At 44.3% G+C, this 12,930-nt stretch overlaps 1 pseudogene; it reads left to right on the top strand.

Annotated features, from left to right (window-relative positions):
- The first annotated feature begins 6,126 nt into the window (after nt 1-6,126).
- Nucleotides 6,127-6,825, top strand: LOC146789422 (uncharacterized; annotated as a pseudogene).
- The last annotated feature ends 6,105 nt before the right edge of the window (nt 6,826-12,930 follow it).

Genomic DNA, 12,930 nt, shown 5'->3' with positions numbered 1-12,930 from the left:
GGCTGCAAACCACTGCCCAATATCTTCATGCTTATGGAAATCTTTGATGACATCCTTGGGGAAATATACCCTGCCTTCTGCAGGCACAGATGGTGCACTGCCACCAGAGGGACTCATTTCTAAACTTTTAGCCTTAAGCTCCAATTCCCTCAAAAATCTCTCATGTGCTAATTTCTCTTTTTCCCTTTCAAAAGCTATCCTGTTAATCTCAAGCTCCATCTTCTTACTCTCTAGGTCCTTTTGACCCCCCATCTTGAGCTTGGCCATCTCCATTCTGTGCAATCTATTTCTCTCCCTGTCCTCCAGCTCTCCTGGGGACAGGCCCTTGGAAGAAACACTGCTGCCTATAGGGGGAAGACACTCTCTCCCTGGCTGGCCCAATGGCCCATCTAGCTGCCCTTCTGCATTTTCAGCCTCCTCAGCAGGCTCTTCCACATGCTCAGAGGCATTTCTTGCTTCCACCCAGGCCCTCAGCGCCTTTTGGTACTCATCCTTCTTGGTGAGGCCTGGAGTAGCAACTTTACATTTTCTACAGAAGGCTTTCAGCTGTTTCACATTGTAGGCCTCCAACCTTTCTTCCTCAAACTCTAGATCCATAGATGCAATAGATGCTGGTTTGCCCATGGCAATAAGAACTCGCAGTCTTTAACAAAAAATAACAGTTCCAAGGAAAAGAAAATTCTACCAAAAATGTATGTGTATGTATGTTATGTTATGTTATGTTATTTGAATTTCTAACGCGCACAGCTACTCCTAGGAGTGTCCCAGCGCGAGCATAGAGAAAACAAAGCATAACCTGACTTTAAACAAAAAGATGGGATTTTAACAATTTTTTAAAAACAGCAGGATCCTCCACACATCGAAGGGCCAAGGGAAGTGCATTCCATGCACGGGCCGCAAGAACCGCCAAGGAAGCGCCCCCTAGTCGATGCCGCTGGAAACAAGGGACCATCGCCAGCCTAAGGGCCGAAGAGCGCAGAATCCTCCCTGGAACATAGAAGTAGAATCGTTTCTGTAAATAGCATGGCCCTAGACCATGCAGTGCCTGATGGGCTATAGTGAGAGATTTAAACACCACTCGCGCCCTTACCGGAAGCCAGTGCAGGGAGCGAAGATAGCCACGCACACACTCCCTGGGCGGGATCCCACCCAAGAGGCGGGCCGCCGCATTCTGCACCACTTGGAGTTTATTGAGGGAATAGGCTGGAATCCCCACATAGAGCGCATTTGCGTAGTCCAAACGGGAAAGAATGAGCGCACGTACCACGGATTCACGAGTGGCCTGAGGAAGAAGCGGAAAGAATCTTCTCAGGACTCTAAGAAGCCCAAAGCAGCAGCCTGCAAGTCTCTTAACTTGACTAGAGAAGGAAAGATTTCCATCAAACCATACTCCCAGATTCTTTGCGAGCTGGCTATTGGACAAAGGAGGAGGAAACTCTACTGGCCAGATCGTGTCTCTAAATCCAGTGGGAAAATTACCAAATAGAAGAACCTCCGACTTGTCTTCGTTACATTTTAATTGGGCCTTCGCAAGCCACTTGAAGACCGAAGATAGACACGACTGAACGTGGGCCACAGATGCCACGTTATTCTCCCAGGTAAACAAAAGCTGAGTATGTGGTTGCGTTTGGTCTGCACTCACTAGTAGTGTACACCAATCACTGTGTATGAGTCATAAATGCAAGTCCAAATCCTCACCGCTGCCCACCAATGTTAGAACTGGGGGTCTCTATTTGGCAATGGCTTGCACCTTTTCCAAATAGGGGCCCTTGCTTCTAGTCAGAGTAAGGGGGCTACACGCCTAAAATAACCCCTGCTCAACCCTGTGGTAGCTTGGCACGAGAAAGAAGGCTTATCTCAGAGGCAGTGTGTAAAGCAGTTGTGAACACATACAGTAATACAGTAAAAACACTACAGATGGACACAACACAGGTTTTATACAACTAAGTATTCTTTATATAGACTTAAAACAAGACCGTATTAAGAAAATGACTTTAAGATGGTAGAAATAACTCAGTTCACTTTAGATGGTAAATGCAACACGTTTCTCACAAAGTACCTTTGGATGCATCACGCAAGATGAACAAAAGGTTCGAAGGCAGAACGGTGCGTCGGTTCCTTGCTTCGGGGGAGGCGATGCGTCTATTCCTCAGTGCTTGCGCAAAGTAGGCAATGCGTCTGTTCCTTACCGGTGAGGAGATGATGCGAGGATCTCGTGGTGCATCCCGGTTGCGATGCGACAAGATGGTGCCTTGATGAGATGCGACGATCCGGTGAAATGCGAGAAGATGGCACTCTTTATGCAATGCGACGATGCGAAGACAATGCGTGCACGCCTGGCGGGCATGATGCAACCCTGTAACTTTGGAGCCGCGACAGGCCCTACGACGAGTTTCTCCAGGGATGCGACGACCAACAGCTGCGACGGAGACACGCTTCTCCAGTGATGCGACGGCGACCCTTGCGGTGGCGACACGCTTCTCTGATGATGCAACAGCAACAGCTGCAGATGCGACACGCTTCTTCTCATTGAGTCGCGCTTCCAGCTCCCAACAACACGCAGGCTTCTGCAGACAGAATTTCCAGCAAGCAAATTCAGGGGGGGAGCTGGTGGTGAAGTCTTATATCCCTGGGACTTTAGCAGGAGGCAAGCACAGTTCAAGCCCTTGGAGATTCTTCTTCAAGATGATGAAAGTTGCAAATAAAAGTCTTTCTCCTTTCCTTGGCAATAAAGAAACCACTGCAGGCGAACACCAGCAATTACACACTGGCACAGCGGCAGTCAAAAACTCCTGCAGATTCGTTGGTTCTTCTCCTTGGCAAAAGGTTTGTCTTGATGTCCAGAAGTGATCTAAAGTTCTGGGGTCTGGGTCCCCCTTTTTATACACACAAATCCTTTGTCTCTGAAGTCAGAGAGTGTCTGTACCTATTCCAAACCAGTTCTGGGTGCATTCTGCCAGTAAACAACGTCTTCCTTGTGGAGCCAGGGACATCAGACACACCACAGGAGGTGGAGCCAGCATTGTGAAAGGCAGGCACATCCCTATTCAGGCCCAGGTGCTCCTTCTCCCACCACTCCCAATGCAGATAGGTCTATTCAGCCTAGTGATGGCTCACCCTGCCTCCTGGAGCCACCCCAGCCCCTGTCACTCACAAACCTGACATGTAATACACAACCTAGCAGAGGCAGGCTGGATGGTTAGGCAAGAAAATACCTACTTTCTAAATGTGTTATTTTCAAACACAGAATGTTAAAACCAACTTCACTAAAAGATGTATTTTATCATTCTGAGTTCAGGCATAGTGAATTCGTTTTTCTACCATGTTCCCTTGGGTCAGTTAGGATTATAAGATGTTATAATCAAACTGCCCATTCTGGCCTGTGGGGACAGGTAGCCTTGCAATAGTGAAAAACTAAATTGGCTGTAATTCACTATCAGGACATACCACACACACCAGAGCATGTCCTACCTTTTACTTACAATGCACCCTGCCCTTTGGCCTACCTTAGTGGTGGCTAACATGTAGAAAAGGGAAGGTTTAGGAACTGGTAAGTGGGTGCACTTACCAAGTTGACATGGCAATACTAGACTGCACACAGGCTCTGCAATGGCAGGCCTGAGACACACTTTACAAGCTGCTTCTCTGGGTGGCACAATCAGTGCTGCAAGCCCACTAGCAGCATTTGATCTACAGATCCTGGGCACACATGGTGCACTGTACTAGGGTCTGACAAGTATATCAAATAAGCCAATCATGGAGTCACTAATCCATTACATCAATTTAACATAGGGAGCACTTGCACTGTGGCACTGAATAGCAGTGGCACAGTGTCCAAAGCATCTAAAACCAGCAAAACATATCAAAAACAGTGGAGACAACAGCAAAAAATTGAATGGAGACTCACGCCAATGGTACCAGGTCTACCAGTCACCTTTAACTAAGGTGAAACAGTGCCTATAGCATTTGAATTGCATTTATATTCCGGAGCGGAAATTTGTTTTGCTTCCACTGAAAAAATACTGACTATCGTGCAGATGGCTATCTTTAAAGAATGAATACTTGTTCAAGGGAAACGCATTATTATCATTACTCTTGTGTCAGCCTTAGAGTCTATCACTAAATCTTTCATTCCAAATGCTAAAGCCCTCCATCCTAGATGAATAGAATGGGCTATATTCCTAACAGCTGTTGATGTGGACTTTGTCTTTGACCCTTCTTTGCAGACAGAATACTTTCTACAGTATGAGCATGTTTACCCTTTGACCTCTACTGTTCTGCCTCTTGATCACTATAAATATATTATTTACACTGACGGTTCAGCTTAACTTGCTATAAGTTCTAAGCAACAATACTCAGAGGTATGCACCATTGTTCTTGTTCAAACATCTCCCATGCAGTCTTTTTGTAACTGCACTGCGCAGTTGGCTGAACCGAAGGCTTTACTTCTTGCACTTGAATGTATGGATCCTCTATTCCCCACTCAAATGATGTGTGATTCGTATTACGGTGTACAGTCCTTTAATGATAATCTCCATTGTTGGCAACAAATGGATTCAGAGATTCATAGGGTAGCACAATCAAGCATAAAATGTTTTCGGTTAAGGTTGCAGACTCAAAGAATGGTTGCCAAAAACTTGTGTAATATATTCACTGCATCTTCAGCGTGAGTGAGCACACACTGTAGGGAATTCTCTGGCTGATGAGGCAGACAAATCGGCAGTCACCACAGCTACAGTAGCATCAATAACATGTTCCAAAACTCATATAGATAACAATATCTTGGCTGCCGTGAATGCAATTAAAAACGGCACCCCTTTACCAAAGGGTTTTCTTTTTAAATACTCATCATGTAAATGACAAGAATGCTCCTTTTGTAACAATGCCGGGGATTGACGATCATTTGATTCCCAACCAAGACCGCACACTTGCTTTGTTTGTAGGGTCACATGAAGCTGATGCTTCAACACATGCTAGGATGGCAGGCACGATTTTGCTGCTGCAGTAATGTTATTGGTAGAAAGGCTTATATCAGTGGGTCAAAAATATGTCAAAGAATCCACCCCAAACACACCTTTTGATTTCCAGCAAGCCTTTTGGCCGTATATATTTGGATCACTGTGGTCCACTGATTTCGGATACTGCATTCAAATTTATTTGGTTGCAGTTGATTCTTGCTCTAGATTCCTTTGGGTTTGGCCACAGCACTCAGCTGACACTGAAACTGTTATGAAAGACCTACATGTCTTTATCGGGACATATGCATGTTGTGCGTTCCACTCCAACCTGATCTGACTTTCGCGTCCTAAGTGTCCTAAGCGTGTCCTAAGCGTCCTAAGTCAATGATATCCCTGTGTGTACTGGTGTATTATTCTTTCCAATATGGGGCAGAGCGCATTTCTGTTGTGGAAAGGATGAATCGTGATTTAATGCAGTCCTTAACAACTAGAGTTTTAGGTACTGGTGTAGTTGGGTCAACTACCTCACGGGGTTTGACGAGCTCTCAATAACCTTCCTAGAAGATCTCTGTGTGGGTGGACCCCGTATGAAGTGCTTTTTGGCATCAAGATGTATGTTGCAAACATTGACGGTCCAGACATTACAGGACCTATAAAAGGTCTTTGATGCTCAATCAAACAAACACTAGCATACGTCTCTCTCCGGCAGGATTCGAAACATTTGGGATCTCGTTTGTGAGAAGGTGGTGATTAAAAAGGAGTTCGGCCCATCCTACCATGCTCCAGTGCCTGTCCTCGAAAACAAGGTACTAGAACTGTGATCTTGCCACCGCTTCCTGTTTCTAAAGATAAACGCTTTGTCTCCATGGAAAATGTTAAATTACACCATATGGCCAATACTCAATAGTAAATAACAGAGTGTCCGTGTGGCTCTACAGGACATTCGTCTGCAGCCCGTAAGCAAAACAGATGCTGATACTACCCGGCTAGGGGGGGAGGTTGTGCCCTCAACCGGCAACATGACCGAAGTGAGTGCAGTGTCTACTACTGCATCTTCTACAGCTAAAGTAATTTATACTAATCCACCGTTGTTGGATCAACCTCTGTTTTACTTTTTGTTATTGAACCTGAGCCTCCAGTTTTTCAACTAAGCATCTTTGGGTATTATATGGATCACAGTGATTTTTCTTCAGACAGTCCTTCTGTTTTACACACTCCTCCAGCACGGATCTGTGTTTTCATTTCATGGCTGAAATGCACTTATCTAGTTCCGCCTTGGATATTTGTTTGGATCATACTTTCACTGGTTTTCTTGTTTATGTTGACTGGATTTGTGACTGTTTTCTTCCTGTTGATCAATGACCACTACCTCCCAGAAGGTTCTGCTATGGAACTGGTAAATGGGGTGTTGGCTTCTCATTCTTCTTCTCATAAACTGAAAAGAGACTTGTGCCTCTTCAACATTTCAGCCATTCCAGTGACTGATGAAATTGTTTGGGATAAAGTTCTCTTTGATATATTCGGGCCTATGGAGATCCTGCAGATACCATATGTGTTCAAAGCTTTTATGGATGATGTAATAGTACCTGGATTACATTCAGATGATTGGGATGTTGAAACCGTAAATTCTATACTTTGAGAGCTGAAATATTATACTATTTTTGAATCGGCTGACCTATACCTCAATTCTGCTAACTATGCTGATATGTTCTGTTATCACCATTACACACATCATTTTCTACACAGAGCTAGTAGTCAATGTACACTTTTTAACTTTACACAATGGGAACATTGTTCGAATCCTTCACAAACGAGCTCTAAAAAGCATAAAGAAACTTTAAGTATTTTACAGGATATGACACTTTAGACCCCACATCATATTATTTAAAATTAGTCCCTACCATAAACCTATAATGTATGCTTACACAGACCAAGCTCATATATACAGCTTCATTTGTCAACCAGTTGGACCTTGACGGCTATGATTACTGGAAAAACCCCATCGATCTGAGCCTGCTTAATTCCAACACAAATGATCTTCTTAAATGACACCATCCAGCAGACTACATGTCTGGGACTTGCAAAAAAAAAAAAATTAATGCCCTAAAAATTCCCTCGACTGGTCACTTTGATAATTAGCAAAGTTGAATAAATAATACTGATGAACAACTCAATAGCATGTTTCAGAATAGTACATTTAATTCCACACTGCCAAGCCCTAATGGGTGGTTATTGTGTAGACACTAATGGTTGTCATGCTTGTTTTCTTTATTCCACGCCTGCGTTCAAATCAAGCAGACCAATCCCTGATATTCTCACTCACAACATTCTGGTATTGTTGCCACCTATTAAGAAGGAAAATTCTGTTAACAATGGTTGGAACATTCCACACTGTCCGCAGTAAAACAATATATTTCTCTTCTGTCCGAAGACATGGATTTATCATATTTTCTATTGGGTCCCAAATCTCCATGTTCTAAAAGATTTATTTATGCTACCTATAATGAAATTTGGAAATAGTCCCAAATGGAAGCTGGTGCACGTTGAAAACAAATTGATAAAGATTATTTTAATAAAAATGTTTGCCGTTGTTGAAAATATTATTAATACGCTGTATTCATGTATTTACAATTTAAATTACTTTGGTCCCGATTACGATGTCAGGCGGAAAGCTTTAAGACAGCTTGTCAGAGGCTTTCCCATGACATTGTTGTTTTCCCTCCGACCACCATAATACAATAGCAGCAGTTGGAGGGAAACCCACAGGGGATACCGCTGCGCTTCCCACAGGCTCAAGGATCGGAAGGCATGTCAGAGCATCGGAATGACTCATAATCCTATAATGACAGTAGAGCCAGCCTGGACTCCACCGTCGGGATTTCCCACAGCCTTTCCATGACGGCCTTTCTGACATGGAAAGGCTGCCAGAAAGTGACTTTGGGGCCCCCTAGCAGAGCCCCAAAGCCCTCTGATCCCCCACTTTGGGTGGTGGAGGGGGACCTGTGGTGCCCCCCGAAACATCCCTGCACCATGTGGCAAGCATCCATTTCCTTTTACGCCCGCTGTACAAGTTACAGTTGTAACATGGATGTTTCCGACCACCCATAGAGCAGTCGCATTCAAATTCTGAGGTCAGAACCGCAGACCTATGGTCAGGCGGCTCCAGTCCACAGCATCATGATAAAGGCCATTGTGGTGTCTGTTGTTGATATTATGCATAGTGACATGTCAACATTGTATCATGGGCAAAGTCAGCTTAGATCTAATATGCATTTTCAAACCCTTAAGAATGGGCATGTACCATGGCACTATGTGAATTGCAGTAATTTATTCTTGCCCTTTAATTTAAAACACAAACAGCAACGAAAGACACAACCTACACAATGCTGTATTTAGAGAAGTTAGAACAACTTCAATTCACTATAGCCGAAACACCTTTAGCTGTGTGGTTGATACACAGTGTTATTTCTTCACCTATTTCAAAATTTCAGTTCACAGCTTGCATGAAACATTTTCCTGTTGGTAGATATGAACCCCTCTGAGGCAGCTTCATTCATGAGTTCTGGTCACTTTCCTCCTCCTATCGTTGTGAATGTGCCAATAAGGAAGTTTTCCGTACTGGAGTGGAATGCAAATCTTATGGCGGACATTCACTCGTTTACAAACATGTTAAGAACCACGGTGAATGTAATGCCTTAGCGCCAAATTTGGACTGTTATTTAAAAGGAATACCGGTTCCAGCAATTCTTCCACTTATTACATTCCTTTCAAATGGGAGTTATTTAATGCTTAGTGATCAAGACTGATGTGGAATGCGAGCTGGAGTCCCCTACATCATGTCCATTTTTCACTTGTTGCAACAATGTCCTGTTCCCCCCTACACATGGGATTGTAGATAGCTCATTGTGGCCTTCAATTCCAACTTTGAAGGCAAATTTCAACAAGCTAAACAGACTCAAAGCATTATTGTTTCAAAATGAGGTAGCTCTCCCATCTGCTCGTGAAACCTTTAAATTGCAGGTGGCTAGAACATCTAGTCAAATACATTCATTGTTAAACACAAGCCCCCCCCCCTGCATTTCGATGAATTAGTGCATCACATTTTTAATGCATCTAACAGGGCCAGTCTCACATATTTTTTTAAGGTTGTCAGTTCCGGCCTAGTCAGTGCATTCCAAACAGTCTTTTATTCATTCAATTTTTTCCAATGTGTTCGGAGGATTTCTGCTGCTGTTATTTCCCATTTGCGACCTTCTCATCGTATTTCTGCTTCTCCGCAATGGATGTTCCATTTGAAAGGCCTCTGGAACTACAACCGCTCCAAAACTATCTTAACCGCGTGCTTCAATAGTTTTGAATATTTCTACTAATAGAACTGGATCTTTACTGGTTGTTAACAATCTGGCCTGTCTGGTTTACCTGCGTAAAACCTATGTTCCACTGCCTCTGGTGCCCCTTTAAATGGACGCTAGATATTTGCCTGATTTTGCAGACACCGGCTGCCGTGGATATTGAACTGCTAATGAGTCCCTCAGCAACCCATTTTCAGGACTGTCCCTTGGGTTTCCGGCTTCTCCTCAATTAGAGGTTTGAGCCACTCACTTTTGAAGAAATTAGGCATCGGCACATGGATCACAGAGTCCAGGCACTACTAACACGGATGCAGGTTACCCAGTAACTATCTCAACATTGGCATTGGCAGAGTCTGACTCCTTTTTTGGAGTCCCTGGCCTTTGAATTTGTGAGTGACATCATGGATTCCTCAAAATCACGATAATTTGACTATTTTTTAAAATTGACAATTTATTTTCTAGATAATTTCTTTCCCAATTTAATTTTATGAATTATGCTTTGAGTTTGTTTATCTTCCAATTTTATTTGTATTTGTTAGTGTTTTATTGTGCCATTATTCTGAGCAACGGGAGGGTGTTGTGTGTTTCTCGCATGGCCAATAGTCGTTTTCCCTCTGTTAACCTAATCATGCACGTTATAGGCTGCTTTGGTTGCTATTTGTGCCACATTGTATTTTCACCCAGAACCAGCAAGTTTTGGGATTTTCTTTGTTTCCTGGGATTTACTCTGAACAGACTAAGCAAGGTCAAACAATATTGCCCCTTGTTATTTTTTATAGACACTAGCACAAAGACAAAATCGAAGGATGCAGAAGCTGTTTTGAATACACATATCTTGTCATATAACTAAGGACAGGGGTTCTGGAAAACCGCAGACTGACCAAGCAAAGGTCCTAATACAAGAGCGGTGCATCAGCCGAGATGTAGAACATCCACCTATAATCTACAACCACTTAGCTTTAAGAGTGTGGGAGGATTTAGGCAGATCTGTCAGATAACATGACAGGGCTCTTTCTTGTATTTGGTTTATTAACCATGTTGATTACATTATTGATATGTATCTGTTTAATAATTGTGTGGCAATTATTGCATCTTAGAGCACGGTGGTTTAAATAAACATTGTAAACTTCCTTCGAGTCTCTTTATTATATTATTGTGGACATGTACGAGCGAGAAAGCAAAAGGGTGTGTCCTGTTACAGTGATGAGATGATCAAGAGTACTGTGTTCTAGGGTGCCAAATCACTTGTCTCTCTGGAAAGGATAGGAGGGCAAGTGCAGCACTATAGCTGATCGGACTCGGGCTCATATAAACCGAGGTGGTTTGGCGACTCAGTCCCCTACATACTGCCGACCACGCCTGCCATTCATTCTGTGCCTGTTTCCGTGCCGGCGACTGATTCAGAGACCGTAGAGGTAGATGGCAGACAGGTACGGCTGGACAGTTTTCCACCCCCGTCCTTTGAGGATTTCTGTTCTTTGGCAAACAGTGTATCCTCTGGCTCCCCTAGGGACCCATTGCCACATAAATATTGGAAATTGTTCCAGGCAGAGCTTTTTCCTCCACTGTACGCTATCTGCTGCCAGTCCCTTACCTCGGCTCGAGTCCCGGATAGTTGGAAACTCGCGGTGGTTTCCCCATTGCTGAAGAAAGAAACACTGGATTCCACCTGTCCAGCGAATTATAGACCCATATCGCTGCTCCCTTTTCCTATTAAGATTCTGGAGAAACTGGTCACTAAACATCTGTCCGGTTTTATGGAGACTAACATCTGTCTGGACGTGACCCAGTTTGGCTTCAGACCAGCTCACCGTACTGAGTCCGCCATGGTGACCGCCCTGGACGATCTTCGTTCGCGAGTCGACATTGGATGTGCAGCCTTTTTAGTGCTGCTCGACATGTCGGCCACGTTCGATACGGTCAACCATGCCATCCTGGTCAATAGACTAGAGGAAATCGGAGTGACGGGCTTGGCCCGTGAGTAGCTGGTTTCTTATCTGGGGGGCAGGCGTCAGGTGGTAGCCTTGCCACCGTTTCAGTCTGACATCAAGGTGGTTGGGCAGGGTGTTCCTCAAGGGTCTGCCATCAGCCCCATTCTGTTTAATCTCTATCTTCGGCCTTTGGTGAGATTGATTAAATCATTTGGCATTGCGGTCATTAATTACGCTGATGGCACGCAACTTATTTTTTCCATCGAGGGTAAGGATGCGGTGTCTCTGGAGACTTTCCATCGTTGCATGGCAGCAACCGCAGATTGGCTGAGGCAAAACTCCCTGCAATTTAATAGCTCCAAGACAGAGGTACTGCATTGCTCGATGGATTGTGTCTCCCGTCCGCTGCCATCTGATTTCTGGCCTACCTCCTCCCAGGATGCTCCTTTGGCAGCAGGTTCCGTCCGGAACCTGGGTGTGATGTTTGGGCCCAATCTTCAGCTAGACGTATTTGTAAACAAGACTGTGGCCACTTGCATGGCGCTGCTCCGCATGCTATGGAAAATCCTCCCATTGCTACCGGTCAATGCTCGGCCAGAGGTGGTGCGTGGCATTATATTGAGCAGGTTGGACTATTGAAACGCATTGCTGTTAGGAGCACCCGCCAATTTGGTGGGTAAACTGCAACGAGTGCAGAATGTGGCTGCTAAGTTGGCCCTTTCTGGGCGGCGCTCTGATTCTTCCACCACGGCGCTGGCAGACCTTCACTGGTTGCCTATCTCGCAGCGGATCGTTTTTAAAGCACTATGTTTGGTGTTTAAGGCGCTTCATGTGCAAGGCCCTGTCCCGCTGCAGGAAATGTTCATGTGGTATGTACCTGCACGTCCTCTCCGTTCATTGTCAGCTTTTCTATTCGTGGTTCTGAAGGTTCTGAGGGCCCGGATGGGCGGACGGTCCTTTAGATTTGTGGCAGCCAAATGTTGGAACTCCCTACCCCTGTCGCTGAGAAGTATGGGGGATCTTTCCTCCTTTAGGAAAGGATTAAAAACTCATCTTTTTCCTAGGTTAGGTTAATCTTTGTTTGGACATTGTAACATCGCGTGTTGTTGGTAATAAGTCGAAGCGCCAGGATACCCTTTGGGTGACAGTTTGGCGCTCTATAAATACGCGATACAATACAATACATACAATACAATACTGGTGTTCTATGGTCCCAAACATAGTTCTGTTCCTGAGCAGAATCCCTGCAACACATGTAAGCTGTTTAAATAAAAAACTACAACCTTATCATACTGTGCCAAAAGTGGAGAACAGTGTCTTACTTAGTCTGGGGAGAATTAGACATCTTCAACCCAAAAAATAAAATGAGGCATCATGTTTTCAATTGTGCGATCTGGGAATAAATGTGCAGACTGAAGGGTGACAATGCCTATCGGAAAGAAATGTATGCATAGGCCATTTTCACAACAGAAAACTCTTAGAAAATTATGCCAAGTTAAAATGAGAAACTAAAATGGAGTCTGAATATAAGCAACATAACATATGAGTTAAGTACAAATACCCCTAAAATGGTCTGATAAGTTCCATCCCCAGTGCTCAACCCTGCCCCTTCCGCTACCCCTATTCTTGTCATAAACTTCTGGAGATGTGCCCAACTTCAAACATTTTGCTTAGGGGGGCTCAGAGCAA

This window comes from Triturus cristatus, chromosome 10 (genome assembly GCF_964204655.1).
Source record: "Triturus cristatus chromosome 10, aTriCri1.1, whole genome shotgun sequence".
In the NCBI taxonomy this organism is placed as follows: domain Eukaryota; kingdom Metazoa; phylum Chordata; class Amphibia; order Caudata; family Salamandridae; genus Triturus; species Triturus cristatus.
This window is presented reverse-complemented; position numbering and strand designations above follow the sequence as displayed.